The sequence below is a fragment of the Chenopodium album genome, chromosome 4 (assembly GCF_948465745.1).
Source record: "Chenopodium album chromosome 4, dcCheAlbu1.1, whole genome shotgun sequence".
Classification (NCBI taxonomy): Eukaryota; Viridiplantae; Streptophyta; class Magnoliopsida; order Caryophyllales; family Amaranthaceae; genus Chenopodium; species Chenopodium album.
The window spans coordinates 34,879,004-34,899,732 of NC_137837.1; the positions used below are offsets into that span (position 1 = coordinate 34,879,004).

At 44.6% G+C, this 20,729-nt stretch overlaps 1 non-coding gene across 1 annotated transcript; it reads left to right on the plus strand.

Annotated features, from left to right (window-relative positions):
• Positions 1-20,311: 20,311 nt before the first annotated feature.
• On the plus strand, positions 20,312-20,418 carry LOC145629669 (small nucleolar RNA R71). The gene has a single exon (XR_014111827.1). It is a non-coding gene; the product is annotated as a small nucleolar RNA R71 (small nucleolar RNA).
• Positions 20,419-20,729: the final 311 nt, after the last annotated feature.

The window sequence follows — 20,729 nt, forward strand, 5'->3', positions numbered from 1 at the left end:
TTGACCACCTTCACATTATTACAATCAACACAAAGACTGTATAGGCCTTCCTCACCAATTTTGCGCTGATAAGATAAAGCCGTCTCGCAAAACTCTTGAACCCCATTCCAAAAATCCATTGTATCACGTCTACCATACATCCAACCACGATCCTTTCCCATTTAGTAAAGTGTCTCTAAACATATATAGCAACATATTATCAATAATGTACAATTGCTACATATCTTATGTAAATCAACTTCAAGTACACACTGTGAATATACCATTCATATAGTGAACAAATGCATGTTTCCAAAGTGTCCTTATCACTCCAACCTAACCCATCCTTGAATGTCTACTCTCACTAGTGAATGTATGTCAACTTTCCAATTTTAAGGAAAATCCGGCAGCACTTCCCCCCAGTTCTCCAAGTACAAGATGTAGATAATTACTTACCCACATATGTACCCAGAGAACATGGAGAAGAAATGGACAGCCAAGATGTTCCTTAAAATCGAAAAAAAGACATACATTCACCACCTAAGTGAGAGTAAACATTCAAGAACAGTCCCAACCGGGGATTATTCAAGACTTTCTCATAATGAGAAAGCCTTGAACGGGTATCTAGGCATATGATGATGCAAACATTCAACATATTATTGTAATTATTTATAATTAAACAAGACACAACTTGTAATATCATGAACAAACTTTTATCAAATGGATAAATAGAAAGAAATATAACTCCATAAAGTTTATAGTTCATACCAATATAGCAAGTATAATGGATGTAATGTCTCGAACTTCCCACTTGAATAGCTAATAAACTTGTGCTTCACTACATAATATGAATCTACAAAAATAAAAAATAAAACAAAAAATATAAGTTAGTAATTTTGTCAAGAACTATAAAACAACCTAAAATTACACATTAAAACATATTACCAAATTCAACTAATTAAGTAACAAGTTTACTAATAATCTCTAATTTGTTCAAAATTTCCTAATAAAACCTAACAATCAATTTAACACCACTCCAACATATCAAATAATACTCCATAATCCATATATTTCCTAAAAGCATTAGGAAAATCATTAGGTAATGTAATCTAAAACAGATTACTCCTCAATCTAACTCCAAAATAATTCAATTCATACTATAATTAACCAAAAATTAAGCAACAACAACAAATTGATAATAATAATAATAATATAAAAGAAATTAAAACAACAATATACTACCAAATTCAACTAATTAAGTAACAAGGTTACTAATAATCTTTAATTTATTCAAAACTTCCTAATAAAACCTAACAATTAATTTAACACCTCTCCAACATATCAAATTATACTCCATAATCCATATATTTCCTAAAAGCATTAGGAAAATCATTATGTAATGTAATCTAAAACGGATTACTCCTCAATCTAACTCAAAAATAATTCAATAATTCATACTATAATTAACCAAAAATTAAGCAACAACAACAAATTGATAATAATAATACAGTGAAAGAAATAAAAAAATTATTCAAAATATATTTTCCATTATACTGTTAATTCATGAACAATTAATCAATTTCTTGCATTCTAAAGATACACACAATTAATCAATTTCTTGATTTCTAAAGATGCATTCTCTAAAATTTTAACCCTACCAACAACAAAAAAAACCCAGAAAATTCAAAAAAAATAACCAAAAAATAACCTAATTCATGAACAATTAATCAATTTCTTGCATTCTAAAGATACACACAATTAATCAATTTCTTGCATTCTAAAGATGCATTCTCTCAACTTTAACCCTACCAACAACAAAAAAAAAACCCAGAAATTCAGAAAAAAATTACCAAAAAATAAACTGAAATTTCGGACGGTGGCTGTGGGATGGTGGTGCGGTGGCTGTGGCGTCAGTGCTGACAGGTGGTGGACGGACCACTCACTTGGTCAGTGGTGGAGGGAGTTCCACCGAAAATTCAAAAATTCTCCCTGTGGTGGCTGCTTGTTGCTTTGCTCATTGGTGGAAGAGGTTCGGAGGGAGTGCGGAGGTGGTGGATGGTGGTGTGGTGGCTGTGGCGTCACTGGTGGAGTGTATGGTGGTAGGGTTTGAATGCAAGAGTGATTCGTTGCTGCGACTCGTAGTGGAGTTTTGGTCGAATTAAACAGTGAAGTATAGAGAATGGGGAAAGAGAAGAAGAAAGGCTGCGCTTTTTTATTTATTCAAATATTGCCACCGGTTGAAAACCGGTGGCCTTAAGCATTATTGCCACGGGTTCGGTTTGAACCGGTGGCAATAATATTTGCCTTCTGCCCGGCCATTTTTTAAACCACCGGATTACAAAAACCGGTGGCCTTTAAGCGGTGGCATTTTCAATTTTTCAACTAGTGGTGCTAGCTTGCCCGATCGGGCCCTTGATTCTCTTCGAGGCTTGGACTTCGATTGGGCTTGATTCCTCGGCCCAATCCGGATTTCCTCTTCGATTCTTGAATACTTGGTCCAAATACCTCGGTATCCCGATTACCGAGCCCTTAATAACCGGCTCGATGACTCTAACCGGCCTTGGGCTTCAAAGATGGTCGTGCTCTTCTAATTCCCGTAGTCGCTCCATGAAAAACCCGAGAAAATGCTCCAAAGGTGCAATTCCCTACAAAACTCAAAAAAGTCTACGAAAACACTAGAAAACACCAATTAGCAATAAATGTGGCTCGAAAGAGCCAAAAACACTACTAATTATGACCAAGGGACGGGGGTAAATTACTATATAAAATGGACATATCAAACTCCCCCAAGCCAAACCTTTGCTTGTCCCTAAGCAAAGAGCTCATCAATGAACATATAAAACATGCCTCACCCCAATAATCAAATCAAGCACAAACGATTCAAGGCAAATCTAATGAACATGCTTCAACATCAATCAATCTTATTCATCCAATCACCCTTCCTCCCCAACAATTGTCAAATAGAGCAAAGCACAAGAGCATATAGAATTCAAGACTAGTGCTCACACACTCAACTCTCATTTATGTGGCGAGTAAAAGATGTACTCGATCGCTCTCCAACCAACCCCTTTACTTGTGAACAATGCCCACCCATCTCACACTCTCGTGTGTTTAAAACATTGAACGCTCAACCTACTAGTCGACTCAAAATATGTCAAATCATAACTTGCATTGATAAACAAAACTTTCACATTTACACAACTCTATGCACAAGGTCGGAAGGTCTTTAAAGCTTGTAATGTAAGGCTAGGGTAAAGGGTAGGATAAATTTGGGAGTATGTGAGAGAAAAGTTATGCATTAAGGGAGCCAAATCCTAACAAACCCATGATAAAAAATAAATGATGATCATACATCTCCAACAACATAACTATCTCCAACAAGAACCACCAAATACAACTCCAATCAACATAAACAAACCCATTACTTACAAAATTCACTCATAAAAATATGATAATGTAGAACTTGAGTGAAATACAAACTTTGAACTCATTCTCTTTTTTTTTCTTTTTCTTTTCAAACTTGAATTTTTTTCTTTTTTTTTTTCTTTCTTGAACAACCTTCAAATAGAACATTTGAACATTAAAAAATTTTCCTTTTGCTCTTTTTTTTTTCTTTTTTACTCATATTGGAAATTTCAACTTTGTAACACAATATATCAATATTTTCCAATCAAAAATCAAAGAACAATCACTCTTCTTTTATTCCCACATTGTGCAAATAATGTGCATACCACAACTCCCTCACCTCACCAACTAATAGCTCCCCCAAGCCAAGCTTGGGACTAGTAACCAATGGGGCTCATATAGGCTTATAATGTGGCTAAATAAACAATAAAAGGGCACAAGCAACAACATGGGTAACAAGAAGGGAACAAATGTACCAAAATACTCTGAAGGCTACCTAAAAGAATGAACGCCTTCGTCCTCCTCATGTGCATAATAATAAGTCATGAAACACTACTCATAGTTGCAAACCAATACTCAAATTCACTGACATACCAGGAACTATGGAACTATCACACATTCCTAACCAAATCAACTAGCCAAGCACTATATTCACAAATAGTTGGAAAATTGACGCATGTTTAGGAATCCAAACAATTAAACTTCAAATCATGACCAACAAATCAACAATACTCATTATCAATAACCAAGAATCAAAACAAATTTTCTCAAGTAAGGGGTGTTTCGGGGGTTTTTGTCCCTTGGGAGAGTTACAACACTAAGACTGGATTCAACAAAGGACGCATGTACCTGCAAAGAAAACGGACCGCCAGATGGTCGGTGGTCCGCCTCCGAAGATTAAGTTAGTAAGCGTTCGGTAATAAAACGTGCGGAAGTAAAGTTATCTACTCAGATTCCAAGCTCAGGTAAGGTGCTGCCTGTTCTTTGAAAATGACAACTCTGTAGTAAGTGACGTATTGTCTTGTATTGCGTGTATATTCTCTGTCCTGTCATAAATGTAAGAATGTCCCTATTTATAGGGTCCTTTTGGAAAGTGTGCCCTCCCTAGGATTTGGTGACCTAGGAATTATGTCACGCCGCAAAACGGCGCCTCAAGGTTTGGGCCCTTGAAGGCCGCCATTCCAGAGGCAATGCCTGAGTGACACGTGTCACTGAGCCTAAAAGGCCTCTGGGCATCTTTTTGGTTGACACGCGTCGCCGTCTAAATGGTCCATGCTGGATCATCAGTCTGTTTAGGGTAGAAGAATGTCCGCCCTCCACGTGTCATCATCTCATAGGTCCAAATGGCACCTTTACTGAGGACACGTGGCGTTTTCTTATTGGGCCACTTGGCCGGGTAAAAATACCCAAATCATTTGCCCCTCACAGGGGTCACGTGCATTGCACGTGGCGCCTGTGACAGGTGTCTTCATATGACTGGGCGGATTTTCAAATTGTTTTTTGGGGGGAAAAATTAGGGTTTCCCCTTTCTATAAATAGGAGGGTTTGACTTCATTTTCGTTTTCACACCTTTGCGAATCTTGGAGAATCTCTGGACTTTTGACTCTCAAAGACTCTTAAAGACCCTGACTTTTGTCAAGCATCCGACACTCGACTATTCTGACCGACTGCTTCAGCCAACCAGGCGCCTCAAATACCTTCTTCTAAGGTAACCGCATGTTCTTTTCTTTTATTTTTTCTTGCGTTTTTCATTTATTCAAATGGTTTCCCAAACGTACACGGCACGGCCTAGGTTAGCGATCAGCCGGTCACCGGGGAAGGCTGAATCTAGAACTAGGAGTGCCGAATGCTCGTTCGAGAACTTTCCTTTAAGTACATCTCCAAATCCGACAGTGTCTATGCATCTGCAGGACACGATGGCTCGAACAAAGCAGACAACAAGGAGATATAGGCCGGATGGTTCCTTTTACCATTCGGACAGTGAGACTCCAAATTCAGACAGCTCCATTAGGGTGCCAGCTAGTGAGATTTCTAAGCACCCCCCAAATCCCTCTTCTGACCTTCCCTAAACTCCAACTTACTACTCTCCCTCTTCTTCAAGCGGCACCCCCAGTGATACTATACTGTGGGAAGCCGACAGTCAGTACCAGGCCAAGCCTTCAGAACAGGCGTCGGAGGAGAGTCTAGGGGAGGACCCTGCTGGCCCTAGCCGGCAGTCCCCTAGCTCTGGGAAAGTTCTGATGACGATTCGGCCTCGTCATCTTCTGAGAGCGCCTCTGTTAAGTCAGAGGAGGTCCGAGCAAAAATAGATACTGCAAGGGAGTCCTTGTCAGTAGAAAAAGGGGAAGGCTGGGCGGAGCCGAGTGCTTCCAGGCGCTTGGAGCGCGCCCCCTACTATCACCATGTTCCGCAAAGCAAGCAGACCTCCATGACATCCGGTCTTGCCAATTTCAGGCGCAAGACTATAATGGGGCATGGCTTCTCTTGTCCGTCCCCAACAAGGAGGATACTATAACCTGGCCCTCCCTGGCCAGTTATAAGGACAAAGCCTTCGGCTGCTACGAGGCGGTCCTTCAGGCTGGTTTACGCTTCCCTCTCCATCCGGCCGTGGAGAGGATACTAGACGGATACCAACTGGGTATCTGGCAACTTGTCCCGAATTCATGGATAAATATCATCGGGTACGTTGCCGCCTGTGAAATCCTAGAGGTGGATCCCAGCTTTGAGGCATTTGCTCATATGCACTATCTCAACCGAGCGCCTGCCAAGGGCGGCGAAGGCTGGTACACCTTGTCCACCTGCAAGGGGTACATGATGGCAGTCGGCAAAGAGAACAAATGGAAGGACTGGAGAACAAAGTTCTACATTGTCCATTCCTCTGAAAGCCGACTGAACCAAAAATACAATCGGTGGAACAAGGATCCGCCCCTCCTGGCTGGCAAGAGTGCCTTGCCCCGTCTCCCTAGGCGGGCCTAAGAGGAAATTTTTGACCGGGGTCTGCTTAAAGTGTCCGTTCGGACAAACGAGCATGGGGAGAAAATAGTCGTCCCCCAAAGCTACATTCCCCTTTACAAGTGGCTAGAAGATGGGGTGTTCTTGGCCGCTTGTGGTCTAAGCTCTGAGATGCCGAGAGGTAGTCGGCCGTCTGATTTTAAGCAAACTTTAAATTGTTTTCAGGGTATGTTTATAAAGCCTAACTCCCTTCTTTTTGGTGCAGACAAAGCAATGGAAAAGCTCTCGGCAACAAAGAAGCCGGCTGCCGTCTCTACAGCTAAGTACCGCACCAACGTCCTCAACAGGGCGAGTGACGAGCAGAAAGCAGCCGGGACTCCCAAGGTAGCTGTTTATGATACTTGGTATATTTTTTTCAATAGAGGTTAAATTTTGCCCGCCTGCTTTTCTGACGCCTTTCTTTTTGTTCAAATAGAGTGGCTCCATCAGGCCTTCTCCCTCCAAACAATCCCAACCCAAAATTCAAAAGACTGGGGCGGGTGATGTGAGTGCATCCGGCAAGAACCGGAAGCACATCGCTCACAGGCCCAAGAGAGGGGACAGCTCTACTCTCGAAGCTAACAGGGAGGTCAGCAAACCGGATGCCACTCAGGCATCGAAGGGTGGCTTTAAGCAACCCAGCGCTGTTGTCGGCTCAGTAGGAGAGAAGAGGCGTCATGGGAAGGAGAAGAAGGAGGAGGCTCAGCCGGACGGTATGAGCCGCATCTTTATTGAATTTCCACACTTAATATTGTTTCTTGGAACTTCCTTGACTAACTTGTAATTTTTCAGCTCTTGTGCAAAGGCCGACCGTCGTCCAGATGGCCAAGGAGATGTCGCGAGCGCTTGATCCAGAGGACAAGGCATCCGTAAGAGGAGTCGGCACCCTTAACTTAGATGCCATCTTGAGGAACCTCTGCGAGGTAAAAAAGTTAGCTAAATTTTCCTTAATATTTAGCACATATCCGACTGGTTTTGACCACCCGGCTTTTTCTTATTTCCAGGCCATGCTGCGCGTCCAGGGGCTAAGACGGCCAATCCAAGAAAAATCGAAAGAGGTAACAGCCGCTAAAGCTCGAGCCGAGTCCGCCTTAGACCGAGCTCAATTTGAAATTGCTTAGAATGAGCTTCTGACCCTTGATATGATGTATTCCCAGGAGGACGCCAACCTGCAGGTGAATAAGGACCTGGATTCGGCCCGCTCCAAAATCAATGATCTTAAGGCCAAAGTTAAAGGCCTTAAGGAAAAGCTTGAGCCTCTTCAAGAGGCCAAGAAAGAGGCCGAGAGGGCCAAGGAGCGGGTTGGCCGCCTGGAGGGGCGCCTGGCGAACCAGCAGGAGCAGCTGAAGGCCAAGTTCCAGTCCCGGGCCAAGGAGGAGAAGCAGGCCCTTGTCAAACAAATGATGGAAGACTACGAATCCATCATGCGGTTGGCAGGGGAGGCGGTACAGCCGGGTGCTGATTTTGGCATTTGTAAATCTAAGTTTGATCAGGCAAACGAGGATTACAATGCTGAACTCCTTCGCCAGGCTGAAGAGGAGGCGAACAAGGATGAAGCTGATGATGAAGAGGCCGACTCCTCTTCAGACTCCTCTGAGGAAGAAGACGGGGAAGAGGAGAATGATGAAAATGAAGGGCAGCCGGCAACTGATAATGCGGCTGCCAATGCTGATAATCCCTCTACCCCTTAAAGCTTTTTAGTAGTTATTTCTGCGGCCGAATGGCCATTCATTTCATCTTCCGGCCTGCGTGCCGAGTATCCATGTATCTTTACCGACCGAGGGGTCGGGTAATTTGACAATTTTTCTGGCGTGGCCAGCAAACAATCTTTACCCAATCGTCTGGTGACGATTGGGTTTTTTAATCTAAATTCATTCGGTCGTTTGGCTGAAGTTATTCATATTGTTGTTCCTTAAATTTTTAAATTTTTTCATTGCATGTTTTTTGGCCAAGTATTATAACCTGTATACCATGCGAATGTTCTTGCCCCTAGACGGATGTCGAGTGGTTTCGGTTGAGTGGATTGATTGACTTAGAAATTATTGATACTTAAAAGAGTATACATGGTTTCTAAGTCAATCAATCACTATAGTGATTTCCCCTAACCACGCGACAGACGGCCATCCGGAGCGAATGAATAATTATTTTCATTCGGCCATTGGCTCAAACGAAATACAAGATTTTTTACTTAGCAAATTTGCTAAAAAGAAATCCCTCGCCTGTTTTGTTCCAAAAACAAAAAGCAGGCGCAACCGGCCTAAGGCCTCGACGAGGTAAGATGCTAAGTTTTAACTAAGTCTTAATTTTACTTTTAGGAGAATCCGCCTGTCTTGCCCCAAGAGCAAAGAACAGGCGCATTCGACCCTCAAGTCTCTTTTTTAATCTGCTAAGTATTTTAGCTCGTTTTCTTGGTAAGTAATAGTCCGCTTGTCCTGCGTTTGAGCAAAAACAGGCGTATCTGGCCAAGGGCCTCATTAGTTGTCTTGTAAATCAGTAAAAAAATTCTGCCTGTCTTGCAGTAGAGCAAAAACACGCGCATCCGGCCTAATGCCTCAATAGCCTCTACTTATGAAACAGTGACCCTTTTCCGACTGTGCTAGAACAGTTAGAAAATTCTGGCCTTTAAGATTTCACTTTTGATTAAACCAAACGACTGCGAATGCTGCCTTAGCATTCGGTAGGGCCGCTTGGTGTATTTGTAGAGCAATGTGCCACCCAAATGGGAGATGCTTCTCCTCGACGAATTCGCCCGAATGGACATCGTCAGTTATCTTACTCATGCTGAAGCATACGGTCTTACTCATGTTGGAGCAGACTGTGACCATTCGGCCTCTATGTGTTTTTCCTAATATCCGGCCATTGGCCTCAAAATGATTTTATCTGGCCTTAGGCCTTTTAAAGATTTAAGCAAATATTCGTTTAAGTGTTGGCGTAAATTTAAAGAATTTCGTAGAAACGACTGCTTTAAAGCAGTCGGCTTCTTCACAGGGATTGGGACGTCTGTTGTTGGGACAGACGCCATCCAAATGCATTGGCCGTCTGTATTTTGTACAGGCGCCACTAATAATAAGAAAAGACAAGCTGGAAATGAAGGCATATTCTCATTAAACAAATTTTTAAATGACAAAATTTGAGGTATTTACATTCGTACTTAGAAGTAGTACTTTTTCAAGTTGTCTACATTCTAAGTCCTAGGCAGCTTCCTGCCGTCTGGTTCTTCTAGGCGGTAGGTGCCGTCTCTTACTTTCTCATATATTCGGTAAGGGCCTTCCCAATTTGGGGTTAACTTTCCCTACTCATTCGCCCTACCGACTGCCTCCATTTTCCGTAGCATAAAGTCCCCCACTTTGAGAGGACGCTTGTGTACTCTCTTGTTGTAAGCCCGTGTCATTCTCAGATGGTAAATCTCATGGCGCAAGGCGTCATTGCCCCTGGGCTCTGGAAGTGAGTCCAATGTCAGCCGCATGGCCTCCCAATTAGCTTCTTCATCATATAACATGACTCGTAGAGTCGGCTCATAGTGTTCAATGGGCAAGACAGCTTCTGCACCATATACCATGAGGAACGGGGTTTCTCCAGTCGCCCCTTTAGCAGTCGTTCTGATGGACCAGAGGACGTGTGGTAATTCATCCGCCCAAAGACCACCAGCCTGTTCAATTTTCTTTTTAATCCCGTCTGAGATTAACTTGTTGAAGGCTTTAACCTGACCGTTTGCTTGGGGCCGGCCGACTGATGCAAAGAGGCTTGAGACCCCTTATTCTCCCAGCCAAGTCTTGAGTTGAGGCGTCTCAAATTGAGGACCATTGTCAAAAACCATAGACATGGGCACCCTGAAGCGAGTGATAATATTCCTCCAAATGAAGGAAATAACCTCTTTTGTCTTGATGTTTTTGACCGCCTCCGCCTCTACCCACTTGGTAAAGTAATCCACAGCTACCAATATGTAGCGCTTGCCGCCTGGGGCCGCGGTGTAAGGCCCAAGTATGTCCATGCCCCATTTGGCAAAGGGAATTGGGCTGTGGATGGCCGTCAGGTCTGTGGCCGGACGATGGATGAGCTTGCCAAACTTTTGACACTTGTCACATTTTTTTACCATTTCCATAGCGTCCGACTCTAGAGTTGGCCAGAAGTAGAGCCGCCTGACCTTGGCAGCTAAAGACCTGCCGCCTATATGGGAGGCGCAAAAACCCGCATGCAAATCTTCGAGGACCTCTCTACCCTTTTCTGGGGTAACACACTTCAATAGGGGTTTCAAGAAACCAGCTTTGAAGAGTTCTCCTTGTCTCAGCTCGAAGTTTTCCGCTTTCTTTTTCAGAGCAGCCGCCTCCTGAGGTGAATCAGGGAGCGTGCCGTCTGCAAGATAAGCCCGGATGCTGTCCATCCAGGTAGAGCTTCGGTCGAGAATTCCAATGGGGTCTTCATTAGATATACTTCTCTTTTCCATGACCTCCCAGAAGACCGATCGAGGCGTTTCACAAGAGGCGGATGATGCTAGTTTTGACAGAGCATCCGCCTGATTATTTGAAGACCTGGGCACCTGAGTTAACTGAAACTCCTCAAGTGTACCAACTTCACTTTTGACCGCCTGCAAATATTTTATCATGGCCGGATGAGTGGCCTTGTACGTCCCATTAACCTGGAGTACGACTAATTGAGAATCAGAGCAGGTGGATATCTTCTTTGCCCCTGCCGCCTTGCAGTACCGAACGCCGACCAGCAGGGCCTCATACTCGGCCTCATTGTTAGAGACCTGGAACTTGAACCGTAGTGCGTATTTGTACTTATCTCCCTCAGGAGATTGACAGATAATCCCTGCACCACAGCCGTTCACAGTGGAGCTCCCATCCACATACACTTTGCAAACCTGGTCTGTATTGTCCGATACAACCGGCCTTGTCATTTCGACAATAAAGTCGGCGAATGCTTGCCCCTTTATTGCCTTCCTTCACAGTACGGGGCGACTACATGTCGATTACCGCCTGTATTTTCTCAAGGTTGGCCTCTATTCCCTTTTGGTCAATCAAAAATCCGAGAAACTTCCCAGACTCAACACCAAAGACACACTTTTTTGGGTTTAGCATGACCTTGTGCCGCCTGAGTGTGGCGAATGTTTCTCGGAGATCAGCAAGATGATCCGCCTGTTGTTTGGATTTGACTATCATGTCATCAATGTACGCCTCTACATTCCTTCCGATTTGATTAATGAAGACCGTATTAATCATTCGTTGGAAAGTAGCAAGCGCATTCTTCAAACCAAACGGCATCACCGTATAACAGAACAACCCCTGATCAGTGACAAATGCCGTCTTTTCTTGATCTTTTTTCCACATGGGAATCTAATGGAAACCTGAATAGGCGTCCATAAAACTCATCAAGGCATGTCCGGCTGTTGAGTCGACCAGACTGTCGATCTTAGGCAATGGATAACTATCCTTTGGACATGCCTTGTTGAGGTCTGTGTAGTCAACACACATCCGCCAAGTTCCATTCGGCTTTTTTACTAACACAACGTTAGCTACCCACTCAGGGAAATTGCACGGCCGAATGAACTTGGCATCCAGCAGCTTTTTTACTTCGGCGGCTGCCGCCTGACTTCTTTCCTCGCCGTGGTTTCTTTTCTTTTGCCGGATGGGCTTCTTTTTAGGATCCACGGCGAGTTTGTGGATAGCGAGATCCGGGCTGATGCTTGGCATCTCCTCCACTTCAAAGGCAAAGATGTCTTTGAATTCTCTGAGCAGCTGGTGAAGGCTTTCACCCAGCTTTGCAAATGCAACCGTCCCCACCTTAACCGTCCGTTCTGGACGGCTGTAGTGCAGAGGGATATCGAAGTGTTCACCAGCAGGCTGGGGACGGAGATCATCCGACCGTTCCCCGGTCAGTGATTGCTATTGTTTTTCTTTTTTTACCACCACCAGCTGATCAGTCTTTCTTTTCTTTCCGGCTGGTGGGGCCGACTGTTCTTCCTCGACATCGTCGAGGTCTATCGTTTGCTTGCCCCGACCGGATGCTACGGCCGCGGGCTTGACGTCCGAGAGGTAACACTCTCGAGCCGTCTTTTGGTCCCCATTAAGGGAACCGACTGTTCCATCATCCTTCTCATACTTGAGTAGCATGAGTGCAGGGATGATGACGGCCTTACACTCATTAAGAGTGGGACGGCAAAAGATGAGGTTGTAAGCTGTGAGCTCTTCAACCACTAGGAAACGGATGGTCATGTGCCGACCGTCTCCCCTGCTTCCTAGGCGGACAGGTAAGTCAATGCGTCTGACTGGGTGCACAAGTCCTCCCCCAAACCCAACAAGGGTGTGGGAGACCTCCATCATGCTATCCGGTTTGTACTTGAGATTGGATAAGCATTTGAGGCTGATGAGATCAGAGGAGCTTCTTGTGTCAATAAAAATTCGACCAACCAGCTGGTTGGCGACCTTGCATTCAATGACAACAGGGTCATCATGCGGCCGACGGACTTTGCCTCTGTCTTGCTCGGTGATGAAAACTTTAGGGAAGGCGGATGTGCCTGCCACATCCCCTTCTTCAATAGAGTTGACCATCTTCCTCAGATGGTCCTTGGTGCCCCGAATGGTCGGGCCCCCACCGGCAAAGCCGCCTGATATGGTGTATACCGGTTCTTCATCAGTTTCGGCACTCACAGCAGGCTGGGGAGTCTTTTTCTTGGACTGCCCTTGATTTGCCTTTGAAGTCGCTTTGGACTTCACATAGGACTTCCGCTGTCCTTTGTCGGCCAGACGGTCGAGCTCCCGCTTGAGACTAAAGCAGTCGTTCGTGTCATGGCCAACATCCTCATGGAAATGGCAATGCTTGTTCTTGTTCCGATTTTCAGCGGAACCTTTCATAAGAGTCGGCTTCTCAAGAGTCAGCCGATCCTTAATTTCCAAGAGGATGGAGCAGCAGTCCTTGTGGAATTCGTACCTTGGGACGTACGGTTTCCACTCTTTTTTCTTCTTCTGGGCCGGTTGATCAGAGTTATCAATGGCCCAGACTTGCTTTTTCTTTTTGCTCTCTTCTAACTTAGGAGTCGGCTGAGCAGGCCGACTCTCTTTCTGTCGGTCAGACTTCTTATGGTCCGACTGCTTATTGGAGGAGCAGAGTTCGGTCGCCTGTATATAGGCTTCCGCCTCTCGCAAGGCTCCTTGCAGAGTAAAGATTTGTTTACGGACGAGTTTGTACTTAAAAGTAGACCCGTCCTTCAAACCCTTAAAGAAGTCCGTGAAAGCGACCTCATCAGACAGCCCATGAATCTGGATTCGGACCAGATTGAACCGCCTGACATAGGAACGCAAGCCTTCTCTATCTCCCTGTTGTACATTGCCCAAGTCAAGACTTGTCTTTTTGTCAAGGATGTTCATAGAGAAGTTTGAAGCAAACAAGAACGCAAGCGTCTTGAAGCTATTTATGCAACCAGCCGACAGATTGCCAAACCACTGCTGGGCTATGCCCTTCAGGGTGGCTGGAAAGCAACGACACCATGCGGCATCATCCAACCCCTGTAAATACATGAGGTGAGTGTATGCTAGCATGTGGTCTTCTAGGTTGGAGGTCCCGTCATAGGCTCCAACCAGAACATTTTTAACTTTAGCCGGTTGTACGGCTTCAGTTATTTCCCTGGAGAAAGCAGAGGGTTGATCCCCAAGGTGTTGCAGCCTAAGCTGCCAGTCCATCGGCTGATAGCCGTATGCCGCCTATCCTCCAAAGAGGGCAGGCTGCATGTAAGGTAAAACCGGGGCCTGGTACAATGGTTGTGCCATGTACTGGGCCGACTGAATCATATGAAGACCAGACTGAACTCGGGCTGCTTGCTGGAGTCTCATGTACAGACTGGGAACACCTGAAAGAGGTATCCCGAAAGCTATCATGAAAAGTCGACGTTGAAGCCGTCTCTGATAGCTGGGTCCTCTTCTGCTCAATGTATTGCCGAGCATCAGAGAATGTTTTCTTGCTACCATCCGGTTGTATGTGCCGGATGGCTTTTCTTGTGCCCGTTTCTGGGAAACGGAGCCAGGTAAGGTCAAATTGGGGCCGGACCTTCTCCGTAGGGGCAGGATGAGGAGTCGGCTGACGGTCCCTGACCGACTTCTGTTTGCCAGCTTGGGCTGGCTTCTTGGCCGACTGCTCCTTTCTAGGAGTAGGCGACTTCTTTGAGGCGAGTTGTTTGATTTCACCCCTAAGACTGCTCAGGAGTCTCATTAGTTCATCTCGAGTGACGGGAGTCGATCCTACCGCCTGGGAAGGATCACCCGGCCGCCCCGAGGGCTTCTTTGGCTGACCAGCAGTTTTGCTTGGCCCTGCCTGTTCAGGGTGACGCTCCCGCTTTTCCTTACTGCGGATGCGTCTAGAGATGAGGGATCCATTTAGATCCACATAGGTTTCGACGTCAGCGTCGTCACCTGAGTCATGGTCCGTTTGGACCACTATGTCTTCTGGTGGCCGATTAGCCTCTGAATTCGGTACAGGTACTTGTGAAGCCATTTTAGAGGTACTCTCCCCACAGACGGCGTTAAATGTTTCGGGGGTTTTTGTCCCTTGGGAGAGTTACAACACTGAGACTGGATTCAACAAAGGACGCCTGTACCTGCAAAGCAAACGGACCGCCGGATGGTCGGTGGTCCGCCTCCGAAGATTAAGTTAGTAAGCGTTCGGTAATAAAACGTGCGGAAGTAAAGTTATCTGCTCGGATTCCAAGCTCGGGTAAGGTGTTGTCTGTTCTTTGAAAATGACAACTCTGTAGTAAGTGACGTATTGTCTCGTATTGCGTGTATATTCTCTGTCTTGTCATTAATGTAAGAATGTCCCTATTTATAGGGTCCTTTTGGAAAGTGTGCCCTCCCTAGGATCTGGTGACCTAGGAATTAGGTTACGCCACAAAACGGCGCCTCAAGGTTTGGGCCCTTGAAGGCCGCCATTCCAGAGGCAATGCCTGAGTGACACGTGTCACTGAGCCCAAAAGGCCTCTGGGCATCTTTTTGGGTGACACGCGTCGCCGTCTGAATGGTCCATGCTAGATCATCAGTCTGTTTAGGGCAGAAGAATGTCCGCCCTCCACGTGTCATCATCTCATAGGTCCAAATAGCACCTTTACTGAGGACACGTGGCGTTTTCTGATTGGGCCACTTGGCCGGGTAAAAATACCCAAATCAAGGGGCACAGGGAAGCATGATTTACAATTCATTGGAACGTATTTTTGGATTTTTTTTATTTTTCAATTTTTTTTGTATTTTTCTCATAAAGGAAAGCAATAAAATCTACACTAGGAAAGCAATAAATAGAGAAAAGAGAAAGAAAGTTACCATATATATAAGAAATCTCCCTCCAAGCCAAATCAAGCAATGCCCTCATTGACTTGGGAGGGTAGCTAGGAGAAGCTACTCCTCATCGTCATCCATCCTCTCATAACCTCCTCCATAGCTCGAGCCGGCACCACCCTGGCTCGGTCCAGCACCACCATAACCCAAACCACCTGCAAAGTAGTTAGGGTTCACATTCCCCCCCCCCCATACCTCCAAAAGGAGCGTCACCCCCATATCCATGGACTGAAGAGTAGTCCACATAAGTACCATATGCACCAGGGTGAGAATACCCTCCTTGGGGGTATTGGAACCAATCGGGAACTAATGCCTCGGGGGGAATAGCCCCTCGACGTGCATAATCATCGTACATGGGGTATAGACCCCTCCCGAGGTTCCTCTCTATGTGTCCTACCCACCCATCCAAGGTGCTTAACCTAGAATCTAGGTTTTGCATCATACCCTCAACTCTCCCTTACCCCATCTCGATACGGTCTAATTGGCCTCTAAAAGCCGAAAAGTCATAAGGGGCATTGAAGTCAACATTATAGTCGACCGAGGAAGTGGGTGCACCATAAGTGAAGGGTGGAGGTGGTGGGTAGTGTGGTGAATGGTGATGGGGGGAGTGGTCTAGGGGATATTGGTGGGGTTGTGGTGAAGGGTGAGGTGGTTGAACCTCACTTTGACCGTTAATCTCAAAAGTATAAGAAGGCTTCCCCTTCTCAAATTTGGTCAAGGCGGGGTTGGGTAAAGTGAAGGCTTGGTCCCTCCTACCCGATTGTCGGTGGACTATCCACCAAGTGTCACCCCCCACGGGTTGCACCCAGTTTAGACTCCCTAAATAGGCTAGGTCCATGAGGTTTGATCCTACAACTTTCCTATGCCCATCCGAGTTCCATCCTAGGTGTTTTTTGGCAATGTGGGTCACTAACCCCCCAAAGTAAATAGGTGCCCTAGACCTACTAGCTTCGGCCGCATTGGCCGCCCTTTGGAAGTGATTGGCTATCCTATGGGGTATATTCAATTTTTCAGCGTTGGGAATTACATAGGATGCCAAAAGTTCCAATTCATCTCTCCTCACATTTGTCGGTTCATGCCTCCCAAAAATAGTGAGGCCGGCAAATCTTTGCCTAAATTTTGGGACGGGATGTTGAATCCACGTCCCTTTGGCATGCTGGAGGTTAACCAAATCCTCCCCAGTTAGCCTCTTGTAGACCACGACAGTGTGGTCTTGAGAGGGTTCAATTGGTTTATCCAATTTTAAATCAAACAACTTTCCAAATTCTTTAAGAGTTAGTCTCACATCGTTGTTTAATAGTCGGAATTGTACATGAGTGATTAATGCATTCATTTTAATAACATTAAAACTTGAAATAAATTCTAATGTTAAATAATCATACGTATCATGACACATTTGAAAGAAACCACTCATGCCTATACCTTTGAACAATTTTTCCACATATTTATCTAAACCTAATCTAGCTAGTGTGGGATGATGAATAAAATGGGTAGAGATTACCTGTCGATCAATGAGATTTAACATCCTAGCTCGTTGCTCCTCCGAGGTGATGACAACCTCCTCCCATCCCGGTATTTGAAGGTCCAGGTTGACCGTTGGTTGTGGTGCCCTCGAACTTTCACCCCTTTGTGTCCTTGAACGCTTGGAAGCCATTGTATGTGGAAAATTGGGTATTTGGAGCTTTCTCTCTCTAAGGGTTTGAAGGAAGTATGAGAGAAAGTGGGAGAAAATAGGTGGAAAATGTAGAGGAAGTTGTGAGGATTAAGAATATGTAAGAAATTTGAGATTTTGATGGGTGAAATTGAGGAAATCTTGGATTAAAGTTGTGGTTAAAGGTTTGAAAATGGAGGTTTAAGAGAGAGAAAGTGTGAAGGAGAAAGAAGAAGTAAGGAAGAAAAAGAAAAGAGAAAGGGAGAAGGGGGTTTAAAACCCCGGATAGAAATAGGCACGCCCGATCGGGCGAAAGTGATTCAGGGGAATTTGTAAAGCGTGCGCCTGATCGGGCGCGAACGCGAACTTGGGAATCGCCCTTTGCTCGCCCGATCGGGCGAGCTTCGGCCGACATTTCTTTTTGTGGCACGCGATTTCTCCAAAATTCCGCCCGATCGGGCGAAATTTCCCTTGATTTCTTCACTGACTTGCGCGCCCGATCGGGCGTCCTTGCCCAATCGGGCGAAATTAAGCTCGAATTTGAACCTTAGGCGCGCGCCCGATCGGGCAAACCTAGCCCGATCGGGTTCGTACCCAAGTCCGGAACTTCTCTTTCTTTGCCCTTTTTCTCTTGAAACCTCCGTACTTTGTGATCTATAACCTGTACAAAACACTCATAAAAGGTAAAATTCACTCTCCTCACCTCTCTAAGGAAAATTAAAAATAAAAATAAAATGAAAATATTAGTCTAGAAAGTAAGAAATACGGGTTGCCTCCCGCAAAGCGCTGGTTTATCTAGGTCTCGCACGACCTTCTTACCAACTACAAAAACTAGGACCCTTGGCCTAACGCTTGATCGGGCGGTTTCTCACCCGGTCTAGTGGTGTTTAGGCTGCGACACGGCTTCCTGACATGCCCTGTAGGAAGCCAATACACCTTGTCTGGTGGATCCTCCTTGACCTGTGTAAGGGGTTCTTCAATGCTACGCACCAAAGATCCTTCTTTGATTGAGGGTTGCTTCAAATTGTCATTGCATTCAACACTTGCAACTCGATCTGGCGGAACACTTACCATAGGCTCAAATTGCACAACTTGCGTGATTGATTCCACCTTTTCGTCCTCAAAACCAAGGCCAACATTGTAGAGTGCTCTTTCTATTGCATCAACTTCCTTCTGCCATCTGTCTATCTCATCTGAAAAGGATGCAACATAAGGTACCGCCTCCAAGGGATCTTTTTCAAGAGTTAGGGGCTTGTTAGAATAATTTTCAACCACATTAACACTAAAACATTTGTCCTCAGTCATGGAGCTTTTAGGGATATTATTAAGATTAAAAATAACTTTATCATCCCCAACTGATAGTGTTAACTTACCACTTCTCACATCTATGATTGCTCCTGCAGTGTTAAGGAACGGTCTACCCAAAATAATTGGGGTTTGCACATCCTCAGCCATATCAAGAACAACAAAATCAACAGGTATATAAAATTTACCTACTCTAACGGGGACATCCTCTAAAACACCTAAGGGGTATTTGAAACAACGGTCGACCATTTGTAGAGTTATATTGGTAGCTTTTAATTTACCCATATTCAACTTGGAACACACAGATAATGGCATGACACTAACGCTAGCACCCAAATCACACAATGCATTATCAATCATTAGATTGCCTATATGACAAAGGATCGGAAAACTACCCGGATCTTTTAATTTAGGTGGAGACTTATTTTGAAGTACGGCACTACACTCTGCAGTGAAAGCTACTGTCTCTACCTCACTAATAGACCTTTTCCTTGTCAATATTTCTTTCATAAATTTTGCATACGAAGGAATTTGTGTGATTAATTCAGTGAAGGGAACTGTTACCTTCAAATCTTTCACCATCTCCAAGAACTTACCAAACTGCTTATCCAAGTTTGTCCTCAAATGACGACTGGGGAATGGAAGTTTGATAATTGGCTTTGGAGCATTACTGCTCTTATCTGGAGTAGCCACCTTCTCTGGAGTCATACCCTGCGATGTAGAATTAGATATGTTAGTATTATCCTTTAGCCCTGCAGGGCTATTAACTACATTGTTTGGTTTAACGGAATCAAGATTAGCATTATTTAATAAATCAGGTTCATCAACTCTGGGCATAAAGGGCCCCTCATAGTTTGAACCACTCCTTAGAGTAATTGCTTATGCTTGATCCGTAGGCCTGGTCGGCTGTGCTGGAAGAACTCCCTATTGGCGGGCTTATAGAGTAGCGGAAAGTTACGCAATTTGATTATCTACAATTTTATTATGTGCTAGAATTTCATCAATTTTCGCATCTTTACTCTCCATGTGCTTTTGAATATTAACCAACATTGCTCTAATTTCCACCAGAGAAGGGTCGGAAGATGGGGAGGTTTGTTGTGGTTGGTTCTTCTGGCTAGCATTGGGATGGTAATATTTCTGCTGCTGTTGCTGTGATGCTTGTGGTTCTTGTGGTGGTGGATTTTGAACATTAGTACTCCGGTAGGAAAGGTACGGATGATTCCGATACCCAGGATTGTAGGTGTTGGAGTATGGGTTATTCTGCCTATAAGCTTGAAAGGCATTAACTTGCTCCACGGAACTCCTACAATCTTGTTCCCAATGACCTAAAATACCACAATTTTCATAGAAAGCCTCATTAGAATTATTATTAATCACAGAAACATTAGCTACATTAGCAGTGCTCAGATTATCTAATTTTTGGCAGATAGAGGTCAACTGAGCTTGCAAAAAGGATACAGAGTCAACACTATGTTTCCCCTTGTTAGCAAATCCTCTAGGATTCCCATATTGGGAATTATGTATCGCCATATCTTCAATAACCTGACCTACATCATCAACATTAAGATTCATAAATCTCCCACTAGCTGCAGAATCTAAAATTATTCTAGAAGAATTTCCAATGCCATTATAAAAGGCTTGGATTAACTTCCATTGTGCTAAATTATGGTGGGGGCATTCTCTTTGTAGGTCCTTGAACCTCTCCCAAGCCTCATATAAAGATTCATCGGCTTCTTGGGCAAAGTTCTGAATCGCACTCCGTAGTACGGCTGTTTTCTTTGCAGGATAATACTTGCTATAAAAATTCAAAACCGGAGTTTCCCAGTCAGTTATACCAAGTGCAGTTCTATTTAAGTCATTAAACCACAATTTAGCTTTTCCAGTTAAAGAAAAGGGAAAAAGAATCTCCCTGATTTGGTCTTGAGTGAACCCGGTTTGCCTGATGGTGTTACAATATTGACAATAGTCGACAATGTGAAGATTTGGGTCTTCACCCTTGGCTCCGCTGAATTGCTTCCTCTCTATCATCGTTATAAATTGAGGTTTAATTTCGAATTGAACCCCATCAAGAGCCGGAG